General features: G+C 34.7%; 1 pseudogene across 1 annotated transcript in view; it reads right to left on the bottom strand.

Moving 5' to 3' along the window:
* Positions 1-23,951, bottom strand: part of LOC102860335 — a 47,941-nt pseudogene that overhangs the window by 15,728 nt on the left and 8,262 nt on the right. The window contains exons 2-10 of the transcript XR_438862.1: positions 20,999-21,119; positions 14,912-14,961; positions 13,049-13,216; positions 12,001-12,058; positions 11,050-11,210; positions 7,339-7,524; positions 5,270-5,323; positions 4,972-5,055; positions 1,359-1,645 (exon numbers count right to left, since the gene is read on the bottom strand). The product of XR_438862.1 is annotated as an RNA-binding protein 25-like (transcript). The remainder of the gene's footprint in view (positions 1-1,358; positions 1,646-4,971; positions 5,056-5,269; positions 5,324-7,338; positions 7,525-11,049; positions 11,211-12,000; positions 12,059-13,048; positions 13,217-14,911; positions 14,962-20,998; positions 21,120-23,951) is intronic.

The following is a 23,951-nucleotide window of genomic DNA, read 5'->3' on the forward strand; positions in this document are numbered from 1 at the left end:
GTGACTGGGATAATTGGGATGGGAGTGTCAGAGACAGTGCGATTGGCACAGGACAGAGCGGAGTTTAGGGCTGCTGTACACAGGGTCGCTATGAGCCGCAAGCGACTAGATGGCACATAACAACAACAACATGTATCTACCAAGAAGAATATCTATATACCATTAACAGGTCCAACTTAACCACTGTCATTCAGTCTATTTTGGCTCATGGCAATCTCAATCAGGTTTAATAAACTATATAAAGTAGTAAGTACATTTTAATAAAAGCAAACTCCCTCTTCTCTCTCCCATAGAACTAGTAGATTTGGCAGCTGAAGGCACTGACCACTAGCCAGAATTCATTTTCTAGCATACTAGACCTCATAGACAAAAAAAAAAAAAAAAGCGTCACTCTAAGAATAAAAACAAACAACTCTGTCTAGAATGCTGGGGAACAGTTGGTGTGTGCCAACTATAATAAATTGCTACTTTAAAGCAATGTTTTTTAAAACATGTTGCCACACACTTTTTGTGCTTTGAAACTCATTTGCGTCATTTGCGGCACTCATCGCAATGTGTTAAGGAGCTGTGGTAACATGGGAAGGTTGAGTCTTAAAAGATATCAGTTTCATACACACAAACTGTTCCCGTTATTAAAATCCATAGTACTAAACACATAGCTACATGGTCAGTTATGTCACACACCATTCTCCTGTCCCTATTTGTATGAATCATTGGGTCCAATGTTTGTGGCAATTTGTATCACAGACTACTCATAATTTTGTATCATGGAAATAGGTTGGAGAGTGTGGAAGGCAAACAACATTACACAATCCAAATCCAGGTTTAGCCCAGCAGTCCCAAACCAGATTAAAAGCAAGACACAATTCCTAAAAGTCCAGGTTTAGTTCAGCAGTACAAATGTATCTCTGGTTTCCTCAGTCATTCAGAAAACTTTATTTCTGAGCAATTACAAGTTAGCTTTTCTGTCATTAACCATCAAGCAAAACCTTTACCTGTGGCTCCATCTCCATGGTTCTTCTGGTCACACCCTGCAATTGTGTCACAGCCTATTCACTCTCTCCACCACTGTTTTTTCACAGTGTGGAACGCGCTGGTACTGGTCCCACAGCTGTTGATGAATTGTAAGAAAATATGTTCACAGTTAAGGTAGCTAGAGACAAAGCCCCCAACGGGAGCTAACACCATGGACAGAAAAGCCATGGTTTCTGAACACCACAAATGCTATACATGTGAGAGAGAGCAAGCAAAGCTAAGAAAATTCTCTTCTCAGATAGAGGTAAATGATCCTTCAGTAAACAGGTGACCTATGGTTCTATTAATGTTACCAGGAAATAAAAACTTGTACAAAGCATTACCTTGATCGACTCCGATCCTTATTCCGATCAGAGCTCCGTTCTCGGTCTCGGTCACGCTCGCGGTCCCGGTCTCGATCGCGTTCTCGCTCCTTTGTCCGGTCGCGATCCCTATCCCGCTCGCGTTCCCGCTCCCGTTCCTTCTCTTTTTCTCGTTCACGTTCTCTTTCCCTTTCTCGTTCCCGTTCTCGCCTTTCTCGTTCCCTTTCACGCTCCCTCTCTCTTTCTCTCCGTTCTTTCTCAATTTCCTGTCTTTCTTTCTCCTTTTTGCCTTTCTCTTCTTCCAGTTTCTAGAAACCAATAAAAGTACTTTTAGAGTTAACTCTGCAGCTCCATATTCAGATTATTCCCAGCATATTTCCCAGTAACAAGAACAAAAACATCAAACCAAGGGTTTTTTAATACTAATTACTTGAAGCTTTAACTTGACAAACTCAAACTGAAGCAATCACAAGACTAGATAGATTTCGTGCAAACCATATTCTGTACAGACCAGGAATCTCCAATCTTGGATGCTGGGAGATTGTGTCAAGTGTGGCTGGTCACTCAATGAGTATGTAATAACTACAATGATCCCAGGGAGTATGTTAATTAGTATTTCAGGAAATACATTAAATCATGTGGGCTTAAGCTAAAAATTAATAATGCTCATTATTAATTCTGTAAATCAGCAGGACTACTGACATTCATTGTAACCCTAGACTTTGAATTATCTAAGGTTTATTAGTTAAGAGTTTCAAGGGGCTTCACTATATACAACAAAATCATCTTCTGTCATTTGCTTTCCCCCACCCTCCAAAAGGAAGATGACCTGAATTCAGCCACAATCTGCCTTATATCTCTAGGAAAATATACTCCCACCATTTCAAGACGGACAGCCCACTAAACAAAAAAAAAAGTTTAACAATCACTCACTTCAAGCAGAAATATACTTTAACTGTTATATTATTACTTACTTTTTAAAAAATATATTTATGCTTATTATGTCTATAAGACAATACAAAATATTCCAACAATGATAATTCCATCCTTGGAAGCAACAATTGTATATTAACTTACAGATGCTGTGCTAGGACATGGAACGCCAACACTGGATTAACCTTGCCTATAAGCTATGTTTCTGGGAGGAAGAGCAAGTACATGGTTCACAAATAAACCAAATTAACAAAAGTCAGACCACGTTTGTATCCTGAGAAGATTACCAGTGTTACCACACGGTTTCTATACAAACTTAAAAGAGAAAACCAAATAACCCAAACAAACACAAAGCAAAACACATTTATTCTTTTGGTTCCATGTTTAGTGTCACTGAAGTGAAATTTAAACTGCAACAATAAAATTGCATTATTCTCTTTTCTCAGTTACGTAAAGCATTTAAAACAACTTTAAAAAGCAATCTTACCTGTAAATACACTTTTTTCTCTTGCTCATGGAACAGAAGACTGACAGAGGATTGATTATGAAAGAAAAGTTAATGAAAGATCAATATATTCAGCTGCTGTACCTGTCTAATATAGAATGCAGGCAAAGCCAAGACTGAATACATTGAAATTACAACAGGAAAAGGAAAGAAAAAGTTGAAAGAAGCAGAATCTGAAAGCTAAAGGGGTAAAATCTCTATTTTTGAAACAGATCTGACATAATAAAAAATTTGTATTATGAGGCTAAACTAAAAAAAAAAAAAACCAACAAACTTACCTCAATGTCATAGAATTAAAAAGAAATCTATTTCTGAGATAATACTTACAGATTATTTTAGTTGTTCCAATAATTACTTATAGAATTTCTGAGATTTTTCTTTTCACTCTTGCTTATTTATGGCACTATGTATTTCTTAAGAATATAACTATGTTTAGGCAATGATTTGTTTCAGGATTCATTCCAAAAGTTCTGTTCTATGTAAAAAGTCATAGTTCCATACTAATTGCTTCTTTACAAAGCTACACATGTAACAGGTAGATAGTTAAGACTAAAATTAAAAAGCCTGAAGCAAAATGAAAAGGGAGGACCAAAAAAGATGAAGTAATGAAGAGAAAAGGATAGATTTTTTTTTAAAAAACCATAAATCTTACCTCATTTTCTCTTCAGACTCGTCCGTGCTGTAAATGGACGCCCCCTGCCACGCTGATAGCCTGACAGTCTGTGGTTATTTAATAAACTCATACCAAAACATGCAAAGGTTCACTGAGCTCATTTTTTGTTACTGGAGTTCTAAACTTTCCCTTTACCCATACCACCCCAATAAAAAGAACTTGAGTTTCTTTTGATTTTTTTTTTCCAAAAAAAGGACACATCAGAAATTTAAAACATGAAGCAAACAACTTCTGAAGAAGGGAAAAAATTTTTCTTAAATTCAATTTCTTCATACTATACCATCTGACCAGTTTTATTTCACCAATAAGTAACAAAATGGGGAGGGGTTAACCACACACACACACACAACTATATGCCATTTTCAGGCTCACTTAAACCCTGATTTTAGATATTAAATCTAAATAAAACAATTCACCTAAAAGGACTATTTTCTCATCTCTCAAAATTTATTCTAGGAAATTAACATTTAAGCTTTCAGACACCTTCAAGTCTGGAAACAGTACTGTGTATGTGGAGCTGTAAATCTGATAATAATTGATCCTCAGCATTAATTATTAACTTTGGATTTTTAAACCAGTAATTGACTGAAAAGAAAAAGTGAACATTTAAAATTTTACTGAGTCAAAGGCCATATTCAATCTAGGAATAAGAACCAGTCACATCTTATTACTCCTCTAATATCAAACTATATTTCATGCAGTGTTTGCATTACACTGTCCGTAAGCATTACCTTCAACACCAGCGAACACCCACAAATGCACTGTCAATGAAAGCAATTTTCATACACAAAACTCATGAGTGGGATTCCAAGCCAGTTACCCCTTTGCATATTTTTCTGAGGGGGCATCCATAAATATAATAAAAAACAGAAGCTCATACTTACATCCTATTCCTTGTTACTTTCCAAGCTGAGAGTTTCATCTTGCATTAGTCACCATATGATCTCTATCATAATGGTGGGGGTCAATGAATAGATTAGCTTTATGGGAATTTACAGATCTTCCATGCATCTAAAATTTGGTAAGTCTGGTAACCACTAACCTATTTTTTAAAATTTCCCCCTCTCAACTTAAATCTATACAAATATAAATCTTAAATTTTCATTTCGGCTCTAAAGAAAATTTTTTCCTAAGCTACACTTCCCCCAAAAATTTACTACAGTGTATGTCATCCTGCTGCCCCCTAAATCTAATTTAAACTGACCTGGATGCTCATGTTGAAATCTTTATTTAAAAAAAAAAAAAAGAAAAAACAACCAAAAAACACACCCAAAAATTCTTTGATTCTTATTAGAGTGAGATGACTGCAGAGTATCAGCAACTGAAAAAAACCTATGCACACTCTGTCAAGGACCTTTTTAATATGGTATTAGTCTTCTGTTTCTTGGTTTCTATCTAATTATTAATTAAACCTATAAAAGACAATTAAAATTCATTCTAATGTAAGGTTGATTTTCTTTTTGTCTGTTTTGGATTCTGTAAAAAGTCTAGTTTGGTATCAAGTGATTAAAAAATAAGATTACCTTGTGTGTGTCTCTGAATTTGCTGATCTCTCGGGATATCAGATCTCTTTTGTCCTCTTCCATTTCTATAGCATTTATATCCTCCTAAAAGACAGGTGAGTTGAGAGAGAATGCATAAAATCAGTCTGCAAGTACACAGAGAGATAAAGTTTTTTGTTTTGAGTAGGTCTTACAAACAACATGGTAACAAACAGATCTTCTAAAGTAACAAAGCTAACAATCTCAAGTTAGATCTTCTAAAGTAACAAAGCTAACAATCTCAAGTTAGTTAATGTCAAAGTTTACAATATAAACTAACCTTAGTGATGAGTGGGTAAGGAATCAATGGGGCCACTGGAAATCTGCGAAAAATCTGCGGAAAAATCCATGAAACAGTTTTTTAAAATGAAGTCACAATACTCCTCTAAAACAATGCTTGATGTTTGTCTTTTAGGCAATAGAGTATTTCTGTGACATTTTCTCAACTTTAATAAAAAATGTTTCACACATTCCCTACAGTTTTTCCATTAATCAACCACCTTCTCTACCACTACTATCCCTCAAACACTAGAATAAGGAATGTCTAATCGATTTAGTTGGTATTTTCAACTACTTCCTATGTAAATGAAAGTTGGACAATGAATAATGACAGAATAAGAATCAATTCCTTTGAACTACAGTACTGAATATCTTATGGACTGCCAAAAGAACAAGTCTATTATGGAAGCAGGATGCCTCTTAGAGGCAAAGATAGTGGAACTACGTCTCACATTCCCTTGGGCATGTTATTTAAGAGGCTCTTGAAAGGCAAAACGCAAAAGAAGATTCCTAACAAAATGGACTGTAGCAACTGGCTTGTACATAACAGATTATTATGAATGGCAAGGTTCAGACCTACTGGTCACAGGGTCATTATGAATTGTAGTCAATGCAAAGGCTCAAAACAGGATCTCTTGGTACAAGGACTGAAGTACTCTGAAAGGCTGGCAACTCAAATGGGAATCTGTAATGTTTTAGTCTTAGAAACTCTGTGGGGCAGTTATAACTCTGTCCCACAGTGACACTGACACAGAATCAACTTAACAGTAGGGGGTTTTGAAGGAGAATATACTAGTGCTAGGAAGAAAGGCCTAGTGAACTACTTCTCAAATCAACTAATGGCGAAAATTGTCCAATCTGCAATCAATCATGAAGACAGAATCAGATGTGGGTAACATTTCATTACATTTATGCATGAGTTGCGAAGGGTAGGGGACTGAGACAAAAAATGATATCCTAGAACAGGGCCTTTTCCTGGTCCTCTGAAGGATCTATTAAATAATCATATCAAAAAAAATCATATAAAGTTAAGATTTCTTTGTTCTCTTCCTCCCATGTCATATGAAACAAATGTTTATTTTTCCATGCCTGACCCACCAGTGAGTTTCTGAGGCTGTTAATTCACAGGAGAAGAGATTGTCCATCTTTCTCCCTCAAAGTCCTTTGTGGATTCAGAGAGTTAGAGATCTGCACATAGTACTTTCCAGTAGGTTCTGAATAGATCAACATTAATCTTCCAATAGTTCAAAACTGCTAAATGGGCTTTTAATGACCAAGAGGAAGAACTGAGCTCTGCAATGAAAGTTAACTTGGCCACAAAGACTATAACTAATAAGGTATTAAATCCAAATAAGAACACCCTAAGTACGTCTACACAATTACAGTACTTCATAATACTTATTCGTAGCACATACAGTCTATAAATAGGAAATAGTTTCCAATATTTTAAAGAACATTTTCTGTAATTTTTCAAAATTTAACCAAACAAATGCATATGAGAGAACAAAGTGTATACTTTTAATCTTGACTACCTACTTTTCAATCTGAGTAGGCTAAAAATAAAGACTACACCAGGGAGAATTTCACTGTGCACTCCTCTTTCACAATTCTCCAGGAAGATGTACATTATTATTATAATACTAGAGGTGGACTGAAATATGCCCTTTAAAGGAAAGACTGTTCAAAATTAAGTAAGTGAAATCCTCAGCTGAGAGATAAGACTGGAACAGAGATGGAATAAACCCAGTATGGGGTAAGGCAGAAGAGGGGCAATCTATTCATGACCCTCATTATCAAAATTTTTTTTCAATCTTACTTAACATTATTCCTTTACTATCAGTTCCTAATGCCTATGCATTTCACACATATAAAACATGAACAATTAAAGCAAAATATTATGAAGCTAATTAACTGGTAAAGCACTTAAATAAGGCTTAATACTATACTATTATAAATGCAACTTATCCTGTTAGTTACTCATCAGTTCAAATGTAATTAAAGTACAAGTGTGGCATTATTAAAAACCCAAACTGGACAAAGTACTGCTTTGTTAGAATTAGTGACACATACGTCTTCTTTCTTTTCTTTCTTTTTCTTCCTAGGATGAGCATCAGACTCCTGTGAAGGGGCATTGAGCTCACTGGAGTATTCGCGTATTAATACTTCAATGGCCCCTTTAATCATCTGATCTCTTCTTTTTGTTTCTTCATCTAAGGCTTCTTCATCATCAGTAGTGACGGTCTCTGGTCTGGCGTTCTTACGTAATGAGGCAAATTAAAGAGAGAGAGAACAAGAAAATGAAAATAATTCTCACACCCATGCAGTGTTAGACAAAAAAAGAGAACTAGTATGTTCTCCCAAAAATCCTTAGTTAAATGTGCCTTATTAAATGTGAAATTGGCTTTTCCCTTCATTTCACAAAACTAAGTTTAATTTCATTTTTTCCTGAGATACGGATACTTTTTATTTTATTTTCTTCTCTTCCTTTCAATGATGTTATTCTGGTTCCTAATCAACTAAAAATCATTAAATGGCAGTCCTATCACTTTCCGATCATTTTGGTCAAAAGCTGTAGAAATTAATTATAGCTATACAAATAACAGAGTCCTGCAAACATAGAAATTTATGAATGGCATAAATAACTAGAAAGCACTAAACAACTATAGACAGCTAGAGGTTAGAAGCTGAAACCCTGTTTTCTCCCAACCCACCTAACTGCACTTTTTGTAATAAGGGAAAACTATTTAAACACACAAGCACTCACTCCATATTTATATATATAAAAAAATAAAACCAGAATGTTTGTCATAGCACTTTATGCAAGGCACAAAACTCCTCTTAAAATGCTAGAGTAAGAAAAAATTGCTTTCTTCTTTTCCTAAACAATCTTATGGATTACTCTTAGTTAATTAGACCTATGAACCCAACTGCTTTCTTTATGCCTTGGAATCAGAAGAAAATGCCTGAAAAGAGTAGTTCACACCAATTTCTCACTCCCTTATCATCCAACAACTTAAAAAACAGGCATTCTCAACTTCTCCAAGTTTGACCTTGAAAACAATGACAGATCTACATTCTATTCCATAACACAGGGGAAAAAAGATATCATTTTTTCCCGTTTTCCTTTAATCCATAACATCTGAGTACAACTGACAACCTAGGAAAATACATTATGGTCTTCCTAAGACTGCAAGTAAATCTGGGCATGATGCCTAACACATCCAGACCTACAGATGTAAAAAAAAGAAAAAAAACAATGATATGGTATCTGTTAAACAATTGTTTTAATTCTATTTTGGGTACAATGAATGTTCCGTATGTTTTACTGGGAACAGTGTTAATTCTTTTTGCAGTTTTATCATTTATTTTTTTTTTCCTTGACATTTAAGTCCATTCCTAGAGAAAGCAGCAAAGAGATTTAAAATATGGTTCCTCAAACTCAGTGTTTACTGTGAGGAAATCCAAACTCTAGTAATTTGTGTATTTCCTAGTTTATATATGTACATACATATATATATGTATGTATGTATATATATATATATGTATGTATGTATGTATGTATGTATGTATGTATGTATGTATGTATGTTGTTGTGTACCATCAAGCTGGAAACTACCCACCATAGCTGACCTTCTGGCAGATTTTCAGAGGCAGTTAATCTCACAGGAGAGTCTCCATCCCTCTCCCACAGAGCAGCTTGTGCCTTCAGGACTGCAGTGCAGTTTCTTACCACTAGGCCACCAGAGATCCCTCTATATATATGATGATGATGGTTCATATCATGTTCAGAGACCTTAGTTAGCCAACTGCAAATGTTACAAATTAAACCACCCCACAAGGTAACAATTAAACACTATGAAATAGTAAACTCATAGGATATTGATTAAAAACTCTGAATATATAATAATTTATTTATGAGTGTTAATAAGGAATAAAAATAAATAGGTGAGTTCAGTGAAGGGAAAGGCAACATACACTAAGGGTTTGATTAGATAATGTAATTATATTAATCAATTATAACATGTCATACAATGTCTGTCTTATGAATGACTGACTGAAGTCATTCTGAGTTATAAATTGTCACTAAAATACATTTTGAAAATAGGAAGAAAATTAAAAAGAATTTCATTATCATAGCAAGAAAATGAAAAATTTTTCTTGCAAGTTTTTTCATTTGTAAGGATGTAACAGGCAAATATCAAGATATAATTTACAATCCTTTCTTATTACTTATAAATCTATAGAGAAAGTAATCAATACAGAGGTAAGCAATGTAACTGCAACTGCCATTCAATAAATATTTACTCCATTTCAACACTAGAATCCTGCCCCATCCACCTTGTTATGTGCAGAATGCAGGGGGAGAATAAAAATTATATTAACCATATATATTCCACTATATGTGTAAATAAAGATAAAAGAGCCAAAAAATACCAAAGGATATTTTCATTACAATTCTAAGGACAGAATTTTAATAGGTAGTTTGAGGAGACAACAAGAGGAGAAATGTCAATGAAGGGGAGGGAGGAAAAGCTATAAATAGAAAGGTAAACTAGAGGCGGTCTTAAGTAAAATACAAAAAAAATGCAAAACAAAAAAAAATGGAACTTTATTCCATAAGGAATTTAAAGTTAGGAGCAGAGGTTTAAATAATCATACCCATATTTTAGCAATACAGGTAGTACTCTTAACAGATGAGAATAAAATGTACCATGAAAATAGGCTTGAGATCATTTTACAGTTCATAGGCATGATGACTGGGTGTTCATGATTTTGTAGGACATGTACCACCCTTTAAGCCTTGTTAAGATATGGGCACATTACCTATCTGACATTAAAAAAATATATAAAAAAAAAGAAAATAAGCTTTATTACTAAAAGGCCAAAGAGAGACAGGATTAAACTAAAACAAAGGCAAACAGGAAAAAAGAAACAAACTTGCACAGAACAGTATTTCAAAGTCAATCCTTGTTATGGTGGGGAAGAAAAAAAAAATTATTAATACTGTATTTAACTGAAGAAAAATGTCCGGGAAAATACTCAAACAATATGCCTAAAATGGTAATGAGATTTTATGTCATATTTTCTATATTTCCATTTACTTTGTGGCCTTTTCAAAAAGCATATACAATGGTTCTGTAATGATACAAGGAAATAGAAATAGATTTGTCTTGAAGATAGAGGAGAGTGAATAGCACAAAAAAACTGATTATTTTTGTTTTCTGTCAGAAGGAGAAGGTAGTAATCAGTTCCATTTGAGGTATTAAAAAAAACCAATAAGGAAAAATATACTCAAATCCTAGCTAATTTGTTTTGTAGAAGGAAGTCAATATATACACTAAAATACTAAAAAATTTTACTCTAGCATTACGTTATATATTCTGACTAAATAAGACCATCCACCTTTGGAAAGCAGGAAGACTTATTTTCATTCCCCTTAGAACCTGTGTATTTCTAAAAAAGAGCAACTAATAAAAAATGTGCAGTTTAATATATATATTTTGTACTTACTGACAAAGCTGCCTTAATGAATTAGCTCTGTTTGGAATAGTCTGTACCAGAGTTTTCTCCCTTACTACCTTCATCCCAACCTGGAACAAGCAAATCAACAGTCATCCACCCACTAAGGGTAGATAAAAGACTTAAAAGCTACAAACTATAAAACTCTCTTCCATTTTAGTCACAATCATAAGTTGATGATTTTGGGAAGCCCCATATTAGATTGGCTTACAAGAAAAGCATTTTCACTGACACAGCACATCTGACCTAGAGAAAACATACCCCATTTGAGGCTTTCTTCTTTGCTTTCCATTCATCAAGCTGTGCCTTTGTCTTTGCATCAACTTTAACAAGCAGCTTCTTCTCTCCAATCTGCAGGTCATGTAATAACCTGAGTGCACGGAGGGTAGATTCAGGCTCCTTATACTCACAGAATCCAAAGGCTAGGAAGAGATGTAAAGAATTAGTGAAACATAATTATGAAGAACTGTACAAATATTAGAATACAAATATTATCAAGTGCTTATTCTTCTTTTCTTTTAGTGCATTTGGTAAACATCTCATTTTTATCACCACCTTGAACCAAAGTCTTCTAATTATTATATATGAGACAGACACATACAAATTGTTTAAAGAAAATTATTTATATGGTCCTTGGGAGGAAATGGATGGAGTACAGATGAATCACAATTGTAAATAAGTTGCCTAAATATTAGGACCAGATGTAGAGTACATCTGAGTAGACCACACTATTCTAATATTCAAAATACATAAACTTTTCTGTAATAAAATGGTTTTTAAAAAATGTATTAGCAAATAAGTTTTCTACTCGTATTAGTAGTTTGCTTTCCAGAGCAACATTCATCTCATTAACTTTTATTTTCCTCTTATCCTAGAAAATTCTAATTGTTTCATCTTGAACATGCAGTCCCACTAAAAGGGACCTCTAAATGCAGTATTAGAAGGAAAGAGTAATTTAGTCTAAGAAATTATTTTTTCCTTTCCTACCTCATTTGTTATATTTTTCCACTTTCTATAACAACTCTCAGCCAATATCTTCCCAAGTGACTCTTAATCCTATTTTAAGCGGAAGAAAGACAAAGAGTGCTAACAGACCTCCCATAATTAAAGACAATAAATAAAAATACAAGAAACAAAATCTGATGTATGCACTCAGGTTAAAATTATCTTGACAAAAGGAAAAAAGCCACACAAAATAATCCAGCTACTTACCTTGAAGTTTTCCAGAAGCACCCTGTACCCTCTTCCAGCTTAAAACCAGACCACATTTCTTTAAAACAAACAAAAAAATAATTAACAGAATTGAAAAAATTCAAAAAACAAAAGCAATTACATTATCACTTTGAAAAACACATACAAACACCAGCAACTAAGTTTATTAAAATTTTCCCTACACTCACAAGGCTGATTGTTCTTTATTCATAACAAATCCTGACTTTTTAAAAACTAGAAATTTCAGTTATTAAACCTATAAAAAAAATATAAAAACACAAGTGTCCAATAATAAAAAACTAATTGCTGCTGAGTCAATGTTAACTCACAGCCAGCAAGTCTGATTTCTTCTGAAACATGTCTGAGAAGACTAACACTACCAATCTTTGAAGTTAGCAGATAAGCAAGTTAACTACAAATAGCCAATATTAGAAATTTATTTAAATTCTTTTTAAAATCTATAAAAGCCTCTAATATATTCAAGTAAATATGAATCCCATTATGATTATTATAAAGGGAAAACATGGTTAAATATAATGGTGCTGCTTTACGGTAAATATTCGGCGGTAGAATGCAATGTCATCACTCAAATTTTATTTTAATCTTTATTACTCAGGGGAAAGTGTACTGTGTATGTATGGGGTGAGAGTGAAAGTAAACATGACAAAAGAGTCCACTGAATAGTTAATTGGTAAACTGAATGATGCTGACTTCAATTGTAACTTAATCCATTTCAATTTATAGTGACTCCACGTATGCAGAGCAGAACTGCTTCCATAAGGTTTGGAAGAAACAGTTCACCAGATCTGTCTTCCAAGAAACCTCTGTATGGGTTTGAATGAGAACATTTTGGCTATTAGTCACATACTTAACCATTTTATCACCAAAGTAAAGAATATAAGGATGCTCAATGTATTCTTTCATCTTTTCTACAGGATCATGTTTTCCAAATAAAAAATTGTAATAAAGGATCACTCAGGATGTGTGCTTTTCCATGGGTTTAAAATTTTCTATAATAAAAAAAATTTTAAATGAATATTTAACTCACAGCTAGGAGCTGTCTTATAAGCATGTCTGAAGCTTTCTCAGAAATGTTTCCAACAAAAACTGTAGTAGTGGGACCACAATTTTCATCATTTTCTTTACTCTTTAAGCCCGGATGGTCCTTTCTGGCTCCCAAATGCTTTCCAACCATGGATACTGTGGGCACTAAGACCTAAAGTAAAGAAAGACAATAAAATTTAAAACTATGAAATTCAATTTAAGGATAGCCTAAAAATGTTAATTTCAGAGTATTTTATGCATGCAGACACATGTATTCTCTCATTAAAACCTCCCCACGTTTACCATCGAAAACACAGAGCAGTCTCCAAATTCTAAATGATCCATAAGTTGAGAAAAATGCAAATAAAAATAATGACTGAAAACTCTTCTGATCTTCTGACAGAATACTTTTTTTAAACATTATTCTGATCACCATTCCCATACACTATGTACTTACATTTTCCTTTTTATCAATTTTTGTTTCTATCTTATTGTCTCTTTATAACTTCTGTCTCCCTAAAGAAGTTAAGAATCTTAATCTTCTCTCTACTTAGCAATGAAATGAACAAAACAGCCACAATAAGTGTTGAATAAATAGTGAACTGAGGGAGCTATTACAAATTTTACCTTGTTCTAGGCTAAAATACTAGGGGATAAGAATACTGAACGTCATATGCAGGTTTTCCAAAACAAACTATGAATGTCTAATACAAGAAAAGCCAGGTTCCTCTTTCACTTCAGAAACACCATCTTAATGTTAGGCCTCATAGTAGATCCCTATTTAACCTACTGTCTTTTTAAAAAAATGGACAATTTTCAAAATACCAGAGAACAAAAACAGTTGAAAAGAGTTTTACTCTCCCTCACAGTGAACACATCCAATGAGGTCTGATCATGTGCCAATTAATTCCCAGAAAGAGGTAAATAAAAGCATTAAGACGCTTAGAATGTACACTTTGATAAATGTGGAGAATTAACCAAAAGATTAAGATGGAATAATAAGGGAGCTCTGGTGGCCTACTGGCAAGAAGCTGCACTGCTATCCCAAAGGTGTGCAGTTCAAGACCACCTACATGCTCCACTGGAGGAGGAGGGGCAATCTCCTCCTATATCAGTTGTATCCAATTCGACAGTAAATGCATACACAAAACTAGTATTTTTTTTTAAAAAAAAGATGGGATAATAGGCAAATTTGCATAGAAAAGGTTTCAATAAAAATAAACAATGTTTGAGTGGGTTATATAAATGAGAGGACAGAAAAAAAAGGAAAATGAAGAAATGATACAAAAAGGGAAATCTCTAATTTCATTCAGAAAATTCCATTTTCTTGCCATTGAAGAAAGAATCATCACAAATCTTTCCTACCTCTCAGACCAAGACAAGATGTGGCAGTGATCAAAGAGACAAAGTCCTAAATCAGTATCAACAATGCCTAAAACTAAAAGCTAAATTACCACTGAGTGGATTCCAATGCCTGGCAGCTTTGCCAATGTGAGTGTTGAACTGTCCTCCATATGTTTACTTAAATAGATCGATCACCAGGATTTTCTTTCAAAGAGCCAGTAAATGGATTTTTGGTTAGCATGTAGCTTGTTTTTGTTACCAAAGAACCCCAATAAAAATCTCAAGAGCTCATTTAAAGAGAAAATCATAAACCCACCTAATATACATATGCATATATATGTGTAATACATTTGTATATTACTCATTTAAATAAGTATTACTTTGTAGATTTGTGTTCTCACTTTCCTACTGTTATTCTTTTTAACACAGAAACAATTCATGTACGTTTAATAAGGTTTTTCACTGAAAAGCACTAGCCTATCGCTTAATTCCTTAAAATTATAAATTATAAAATTATACTTACAGTTGGAGCAGGAGCCATAATGCTCATTGGTACAGGAATCATTGGAGTTCCTAAGGACAAAGGAAGAGGAGTCTTGATAACACTCTCTTATACTACCATATTCTTTAACTGCTATAAACCACAGAAATAAAGACTTTTACTCATAGTTACCTTAAAGTGGAAATGTAGAAATCATGAAAATAAAATATGAACGCAATGTTTTATTTTAAAAAGTACTATTTAATCTGGCAGATCCATATTCAATTACACCCCAACTATTCTGAAAGCAAAAGGTTACCACATATGCATATACACCACCCCACAACTGTGCTGGCTCTGGGCAGTGCCAGAGGGCCTGGGCCCACACTGCGGGTGTGGTAGCTGGCAGGTGGGCAGTAGGCAGGCAAGGGACTGGGGCCAAGCACCAAGCCCCTTGGCTGTTGTTGGTGTTTTTCTTGCTTCCTCCTTTTGGGATCCAAAGGTATGTCCTCTAGTCCCCGAGAGTTAAGGCCAACATAGGCACAGTTTAGCTTAAGGAGTGGCAGGGAACCCACAGTGTTTTTCTTAAAGAATACAAAATTCTAGATTGTTTATAAGTTCAGGATTATCAAATTCAATAGATCCTCAATACTAGGACTTTTCACAAATTATCGATCCACTTATGGGTAATTAATGGTATTAATGAATCAAGTTCAATAATATCACCTACTGTTAAAGTAGAAATCTGTCTCTAAGACATTATCTGCTGCTCTGAATAAGTCATTCTGAGCATCTCAGAGCTACTACTGGTAAATGCATTTACATCCTGGTTTTAAGCTACAGGACATACTAATTAATGCCTGCTAAACAGAACTGACTAAAAGAAAAATGTTATCACTGAAGAAACAAAATGCTTCCAATGAAGGTAAATCCAGAGTTTTGTCTTTCCTATGGCTTATTTTTAAATGTTTCTACTATATTGTGAAATAATCCTTCAGTTCAAATTTAGCATCACATTAAAATGGTTGTTGAAGTGGAAATTCAATTGAGGGGGAAAAAAATTATAAAAACCTCTACTCATAACAAAGCATCTAGAGAAGGGTCACTGGGCCTTGGAGTTCAGGCCCAGAGTCAAGGTAGATAAATCAAGGTCAATAATCACAACATAATCTGTAAGACAATGTTCTATATCCTATTTCGGTGAATAATGTAAGGTGCAGCTAGCTACTGGTTTGCCCCTTATCTTGAGCATGTAAGTGTGAAACAAAAATTCATCCTTTGATTAGTCCAAAGAGAAAATGGACCATATGAAATTCAATCTCCATGACCCCCATACTAGAGGAACTAGCAGTAATACCCCTACTGCCTGCTCTGAAATATTGAATATTACATCTCTGATGGACTGGAAGAAAACTGTAGAACAAAATTCAAAATCATAAAGATATCAGACTTAAAGATCTATGAGAGACTGGTGAGGTCCCTGAGACTATGGTCCTTAGTCATCCTGCCTAGAACGGCAAGCATTCTCACGACTCAACTTTCAAACTACAGACAGACCTGTAATGCAACTAAACTCATTAGAACATACTCCTGATGAGGAGTGTGGAAAAACCATATGAGGTCAGAAAAGTATTTGCCTAATTTACCTTGGAACTAAGAAGGCCAAGAAAGGATAAATAGGAAACCATCAATTCCAACTCAGAGATACCTTATGAACAGAGTAAAATATTACCTCCCACACACACACACACACACACACTCCATCAAGTTGAAGCCCATTTGTTGTGATAAGTGTGTCAATCCATCTCAATGAGAGTCTTCCTCTCTTTTGCAGACCACCTTCTTTCCCCCAGCATGTTATCTATGTCCAAGTCTCCAGTAACATGCCTAAGTAGTGAAACCAAGTTACACCAGTATACCTCTGAGTACCCTGGCTGCATCTCCTCCAAAACAGATTTGGGGGTTCCTGGCGGTCAATGTGATATCCAATATTCTTAGCCTTAAGTGTAAAGAAGTAATTATTGTTTCAGAGTGTGTGACACTGACTGATAATTTAAGTGATTCCTTAAGAACAATGGATGTTCAAATCACTAAACAGTGTATATCTTAATGTTCCAGCTCAAAAGAAATACCAGTCCATTTACCAATTGTGATCAACAGATGGAGCTGCAGAATCCTTACCCCGAGGAGCAGCCTACTTTCACTCTCTCCAGGGTAAACCTCTTTGTTCTCCTAGCAGTTCATGGTATACTCAATACTCTTCTCCAGCACCACAGTTCAAAGGCATCAATTCTCCCTAATCATTGTCTAGCATTCTGATGCATAGCAAGTAATTTTGAAGACCACAGCCCAGATCAGGGTACTTTTAGTCTCCAGACTGACATCACTGCTCTTCAGTACTCTGGACAACAGATTTTCCCAGTGCAATCTATCTTTTGATATCCAGGCTGGTAGTACCAAGAATGCTGACTATGGAGCCAAGCAAACTGAAGCTGTTAACAATCTTAATCTCGTCACCGTTTATCATGAGCTGCCAATCGGCTATTGGTGATAATCTTTGTTTTCTGGATGTTGACCCAAAGGCCACTGTCTCTCCGGTACCAGCAGCTCCCTGGGATAAAGATGGGCAATCGCCTTACACTGAATTTCCAGTCACCTGAAAACCCAGTGAAGAATCAGCCATGACTCCATTTGACTGAAGAGCAAAGAGTCTATCTAGATTGAAAGTTTCTTTTAGATTTCTACCACCTCCCCTGCCCACATGCCCCAAGTTCAATGAAAAGGTGAGTTTAATGAGGCCCAAGGCTAGGGCCAAGAGGCATGGGAGAAAAGAAGCCAGTAAGGAGGGAATTCCTATTTGACCTTCTTAGGTCACAGGTTATTGTACCTGTACTTCTTCCTGTGACAACTAATAGCACGAGGGTCCAGGTGAGCATAACACTTGCAGATCTCCTTGTTGAAGCTGGACTTCTGGGCAAGTTGGTATAAGCAGGACTTGACAATGCTGGCACACAGATGCAGCAGCAAGTACGGGAGGGACTATTTCTAGATGCTGTAGTTAGAGTATGCCCATCCTACAGCTGTTGGTCCAGGAGGATGCTTTCCTTATCTTAGATTTTGGCTCTTATGTTCTTGATAGTATCACTGGGTTTGATCTCAAGAGGGAAGGTACTGTCAGAGTGGATTTTCAAAAAGATCTGCAGATGTCTCTTAGCTGCCTCATTGAAAAGAAACAGAGTAGCAGAACTAGAAATCATCATGCATGTATATTATTTTTAAAAGAAAAAATCTGGGGTTTCCCCCCCAAAAGATATGATTGCCACATATGTTAACTTTAGTGTTCAATTAATGAAAAATGACACTTTTACACATGAAGTAGCTTTAAATGTCACTTCAAATTACTGAGGAATAATGATGTCAGTTTGAGGAATAAAGTGCATATGATTCAGACCATAGTCTTTTCTAATTACTTGCTATGCATCTGAAAGCTAGACAATGAATAAGAATGAGAGAAAAAGAATTGATGCCTTTGATCTGTGGTGTTGGAGAAGAGCACTGAACATCCCACAGACAGACAAGAGAACGAACAGGTATGTCTTGGAAAGGGTGCAGCCACAGTGCTCTTTGGAGGTAAGAATGATGAGGCTGCACCTCACATACTTTGCCATGTTGCTAGGAGGTGCTATTCCGTGGAGAAGCACATGATGCTAGAAGGGTGGAGGGTCGGCGAAGGAGAAGACGACCCTCAAACAGGTGGACTAACACGGTAACTGCCACAATGCTCTCTTGAGTGTGTCAGGAGTGTGAGGGTGGTACAGGATAGAACAGGGTTCAGATCTTTTGTTCACAGGGTGGCTATCAGTTGTACTCGACTCGATGGCACCTAACAACAACAAAATACTGATGCTGCAGAGATGTAGGTGGCAACTAACCTGTAACCAAAGTGTATGTTTGCCTTTACAGGAATAACTTACACTGTTACTCATCGAATGGGAATTATAACACCATTCCATTCAGTGAACAAACGTGCACAATTATTAGTATGTTGCTGCTGTTGATTGGCATCAAGTCCAGCATGACCCATAGCAACCCTATGAACAAAAGACCTGAAGCCTTTCTGTAACTATCGACATTTAGTTTCCAGAGTAAATCTTTACAATTTGATGATCCACGTTAAGAGAGACACAAAAAGTAGCAATATGCCTCACTTCTGTTCCATCTATAATTTGGAACAGTTACATGGAGGAGTCCTGTGAAATGAGTTAAGTGTTCAAACAACAAAGGTTGGCAGTTTGTAGTCACCATTCACTCTGCAAAGGAAAGATGTGACAGTTTATCTCTGTAAGATCTGGAGGTTATGGTACAGTTCTATCCTGTCCTATACAGTCACTACAAGTTGGAATCAACTTGACAACAATAAATTTTACTTACAGTATAAATGAGAAAATGTTATCCCAGTAGTATGACTTATTAAAAAATGTAAAAAAATTTAAAATTTTCCTATAAACTTAATATACCAGCAAGGATATTAATGCATTGATTTTTCCTTTGCTGCTTTTCCTGACTGTGAACAAACATTAATTCCACTCATAGTTAGAAACAGAATGCTAACTGAAAAATTGACAGTTTGAATTTACCCAGTCGGTATGCATGGAAAGACCAAATAGTCTGCTCTCATAAAGACTGTTGTTGTTAAGTACTATCGAGTACAACCCATAGCTCTCAGATGCATAGCAAGTGATCAGAAAGACCATGGCCTTAATCAGATGCACCTTAATCCTCAAATTTATAACATTACTACTCAATAATTTCAATTGCACCCATAATATACCAATTTTAGAAAAACAGTACTTAGTCACTTGTATTTTAGCATCAATATTTGTTTCTTCTCAATTTAGTTTATACTTATAGACATACAAATAGAATTTGTCTCATAGAGTCTTCTAGACTAATTCTTATGTAGAACTCATTAAGACTATAGTCTATAAAACTATGCGACAAGTTCTATTTGTACGTAAAATCTCTCAGTTATATTTGAAAATATCGTGGTTCGTGGTTACTAATAAAATCTGTCAAAAAACAGATCCATATTATACAACTATACAAACAAAACTGGTAAGGAAAAATATTGATGCCAAAATACAAGTGACTCCAGACTATTCTTCTAAAATCAGTATGTGATGGTGCTAACAAACTTTCATTTTCAGCTATTTTCCTCAATTCAAATTCCAAAGGATACTAAACTACTATACAATATTCAATAGTTACTACATAGTATAATAAACTAAACATTGAAAATTTCTTACTACAAAACAACATAAAGCAAGTTGGTATAAACATAAATGTCTGCCTCAAGATACACATACACAAATTAAGTTAGCCAGATTTGAAAATAAATTTTTTGGCCCAAATTCTTTATGTTTTAATTAGTATCACACCTACTAAAGTCAGATATAGAAAGTATCCAAAACTAAATCTCTGGCCAGAAAAGATCCTCAATTTAAAATAAAAGGAGGTCTGGTGACATAGTGGGTAAGGAATCCTGCTGCCAACTCAAAGGCAAGCAGTTAGAATCCACTAGCTGCTCCAAAAAGACAGATGAAAAATCTCCTGTGTGATTAACTCCCTCTAAACACCAGGGAAGGGTCAGCTATGAGGTGACAGAGCACATAACAAGGACAAGAACACTCTATGTGTAAGTAGAATAAAAAATAAGTGCTAGATTATATATTTAAATTTTAACACATATGACAACTGTGGAAGGATAAAGGAAAAAATAAACGAGATAATCCTGTGTCTCTTGTTCAACAGGAAAATAAGAGCAAATTTGTGGATATGAGGGAAAATTTTTACCATATGCATTTCTAGAATTCTGAAAAACTTATTATCATAAGGATGTTTTATTAAAAAAGCAAAACAAAACAAAACCACCAAAGCCAAAATAACAATAACTTTGCAGATGAAGTTGCTTACTCAGTCAAATTTACAAACTGTCATGGTAAAATGTCACATCTCCAATTCTAGGATGAGACTTAAACATTTTTACTACTAGGTCAGTCACATTTTCCTAAAGTTTATGTTGCAATGACAAAAACACAGACACAAAATAAATGGTATAAACAAACTCACCTGGCGGTACAGGTGGAGGAAAACCAGGAAACTGTGGGGGTGGAATCCCTGGTGGAAGTGCTGGGATTCCCATGGGAGGGCGATTCAAATGAGGGGGGAAAGACATTCTTACTGCAGCGTTCTAAAGAAAGAAATCATAACAAATGATTTTATTTGAAAACCTTATCTTCAATATGCTTGATTTGTTGCCCTTCATTTTAGATAGCTGCAAAATTCTAAAGTTTTCTTACCCAAAGTTGTTGGCAAAGACCCTCTTTTCTCTGTCTGTCCATTGAGAATTTAAAACTTAGATCTTTTCTAAAATAAGTTCCCAAAATGTACACGATCTAAGTTCAGGATAGACTCCTACAATCATATGGGAATACATATAAAGGAGAAAAAAATTTTTGAGGTTGTTAATATCCAAAAATTAAATGCCAAACATCAATGAAATCTTTTTTTAAAAAAATTAAACTCAGAAGCCAGAAAAGTATCTAGCAGTTTCTGTTTTGCTCTTAAATATTCTGATGCATTTAGTTTTCTATACCCATCAACAACCTGCAATCTAATTTATAAGATTACAATCTATTTATTGACTCAAGATGGGTATTCCTCAGGACAAATGCCTCAGTGAAGTAAAAACTTCAGAAAAACAGAAATTCTGACATAGTAACCACTCAAACATAGAGAGCATACATACACACTGTTGGCAATCAGAAAACCTGACAACTGTAAATATTTAAAACTTCTTAACCAGATCTAACTCAAATTCAAGAAGCAGATGCTAACTTTTTATTTAAAAAATACACTATTTATACTTAATGGTATTACTTAAAAGAAATATAATTTTTCATTTTAATTAAAACAAAAAGTATTTTAAACTTTTCACTCTAATTTCTCTCTGCCAAAATACTTGTCCAGAGCTATTGGGAAAATTAAGAAAAAAATGTTAGGATATTCTGGGAGGGTCCCAGCAGCAATAAAAAGAACAGTCAAAACTGGTAGGTTGGTCAGGTCTGTCAAAATTGGTAGGCAAATCAGGGCTCCCCAATTATTGAGTTGATCAAAAGAGGAGAATTATTTGACACATCAGGACAATCCCCTCCTATGGGCTTTCAACTGAAGGAGTGTAGTTAAAATTTTTTAAAATAGTTTATTTTCTTTTTTGTGTTTTACACAATTTCAATCTTCAAAACAGGTAAGGTAAAAAGTACAAATCTTCCATTTTACAAGACCCTACAATGTGACATAAGGAGTCCTGGTGTGAGTCCTGGTGCCCAAATGTTAAGGGCTCAGTTTCTAATTTCCCAGTTACTCAGAGGGAAAAACACATGGCAGTTTCCCCTAAAAATTAACTGCTATAGACACCCAACTGGGGAAGTTCTACTCTGCCCTACAGGACCACAATGAGCAATGGGTGGGTAGTTTAGTATCATCTTATTGTTCTCAATTTATAGACACAAAAAATAATAATTTCTTTACAAGTAATGTATTCTACTATCTCGTTGTATGCAATTGTTCATTATTATTAACATCAATTCCTGTCATAAAACTATTCAGTTCTTTATAAGGCTGCGAACTATTGTAATATAACCATCCACTATTTAACTGACAGTGATGGTCACCTTGACTTGTCAGTTCTTGCAAATAATACTTTACATTCTCGAGCAAATTAGGTATATCCTACCCCTAGGGACCTGTGCAAATACCACCACAGCACACATTACCTCCAGAACATTCGTTGAAATTTATATTTCCACAATTAGTTTACAAGTATTTTCTTTTCCTAATATCCTTACCATTAGCAACACAATTATTTGCATTTCAATTCTAAGCTTTAGGGGAAGCAGGGAAGGCTGTTTAAATTTGCATTTCCCACTTACTAATAAGACTGAGTATACTATTTACCTGTTTATTAGTCATATGTTAACAAGTCTTAGAAAAAACGTTTCCTTCGTGTTCACGTGTTCTTCCTCCGTGTGTCTCTGATTTAGTAAGTTGGGGTAACTCAGTATTCTTAAAATTGCAATTTTAATTCACTAAGCACATTAAAATATTTGAAAACTTCACAGGTAAAGAAAATTCCTACACCGCTTTCATATTCTCAGCAAATAAAGTACTAGGAATAAATTTTTGAAAATACAATTAATATAGTAAATATAGGGAGTTTTTAATTTTACAATTTTTAAATTTTTTTCTAAAATATGAAAACAAGTATTTTATATGGAAAGGGGGCATAGGGATTATATCTGCCTTTTAATACAAACAGTGAGGGCTACTGTCCTACTTACAGAAGCGCTTGTATTATCATAATAATACTCTATCTCAGCATTTTCTTAGGAGGGCAGTTGGTTTTTACACCTGTTGAATAAATAATCAATGAATCAATCAGTAAACAAACTGAGGACCTCATTAAACAAATATATTAAAAGCTGCTTTGTGCCAAGCATTTGTTAGCAATGACCCAGTAACTAGTTTCACAGAGATTACAGAGTAAAAAGTGATGAATTGAGCTTTAGAATCACTTTTTTCATCAATGTTATAATTTAAACAAACAAACAAAAAGAACCCTCTAAGGTCCTAGTGTCTTAAGTTTTTAAATACAAGGAGATCTGGGTTATACCATCTGATTTACATATTATAAACCAACCAAGTGAAGCCTATTTATTAAATTTAAACATAAATTTAAGAGTTCAAAATTAAAAGCTAGCAGCAAAATATTATAAAGATATCTTAGTAGGTCTAGAAATTCTTTTTTAATGCACAGAAAGGTACGTTATATACTAAGACAAAAATCTGACTAACCAATAGCAGATTATTAACAATGCTGAACTGTTCCAGACATAAATAAAAATTCAACTTAAAAAAAAATTTAGGAACAGGCTTGTTTATAACCCAGGGACTACCCAGCTATACTTGACATAATGAATTAGAGTATTTATATTTACTTCGTTTATGGTAATATACCTATTTC

This window comes from Elephantulus edwardii, unplaced genomic scaffold (assembly GCF_000299155.1).
Source record: "Elephantulus edwardii isolate Elephantulus edwardi_28Jun2011 unplaced genomic scaffold, EleEdw1.0 scaffold00037, whole genome shotgun sequence".
Classification (NCBI taxonomy): domain Eukaryota; kingdom Metazoa; phylum Chordata; class Mammalia; order Macroscelidea; family Macroscelididae; genus Elephantulus; species Elephantulus edwardii.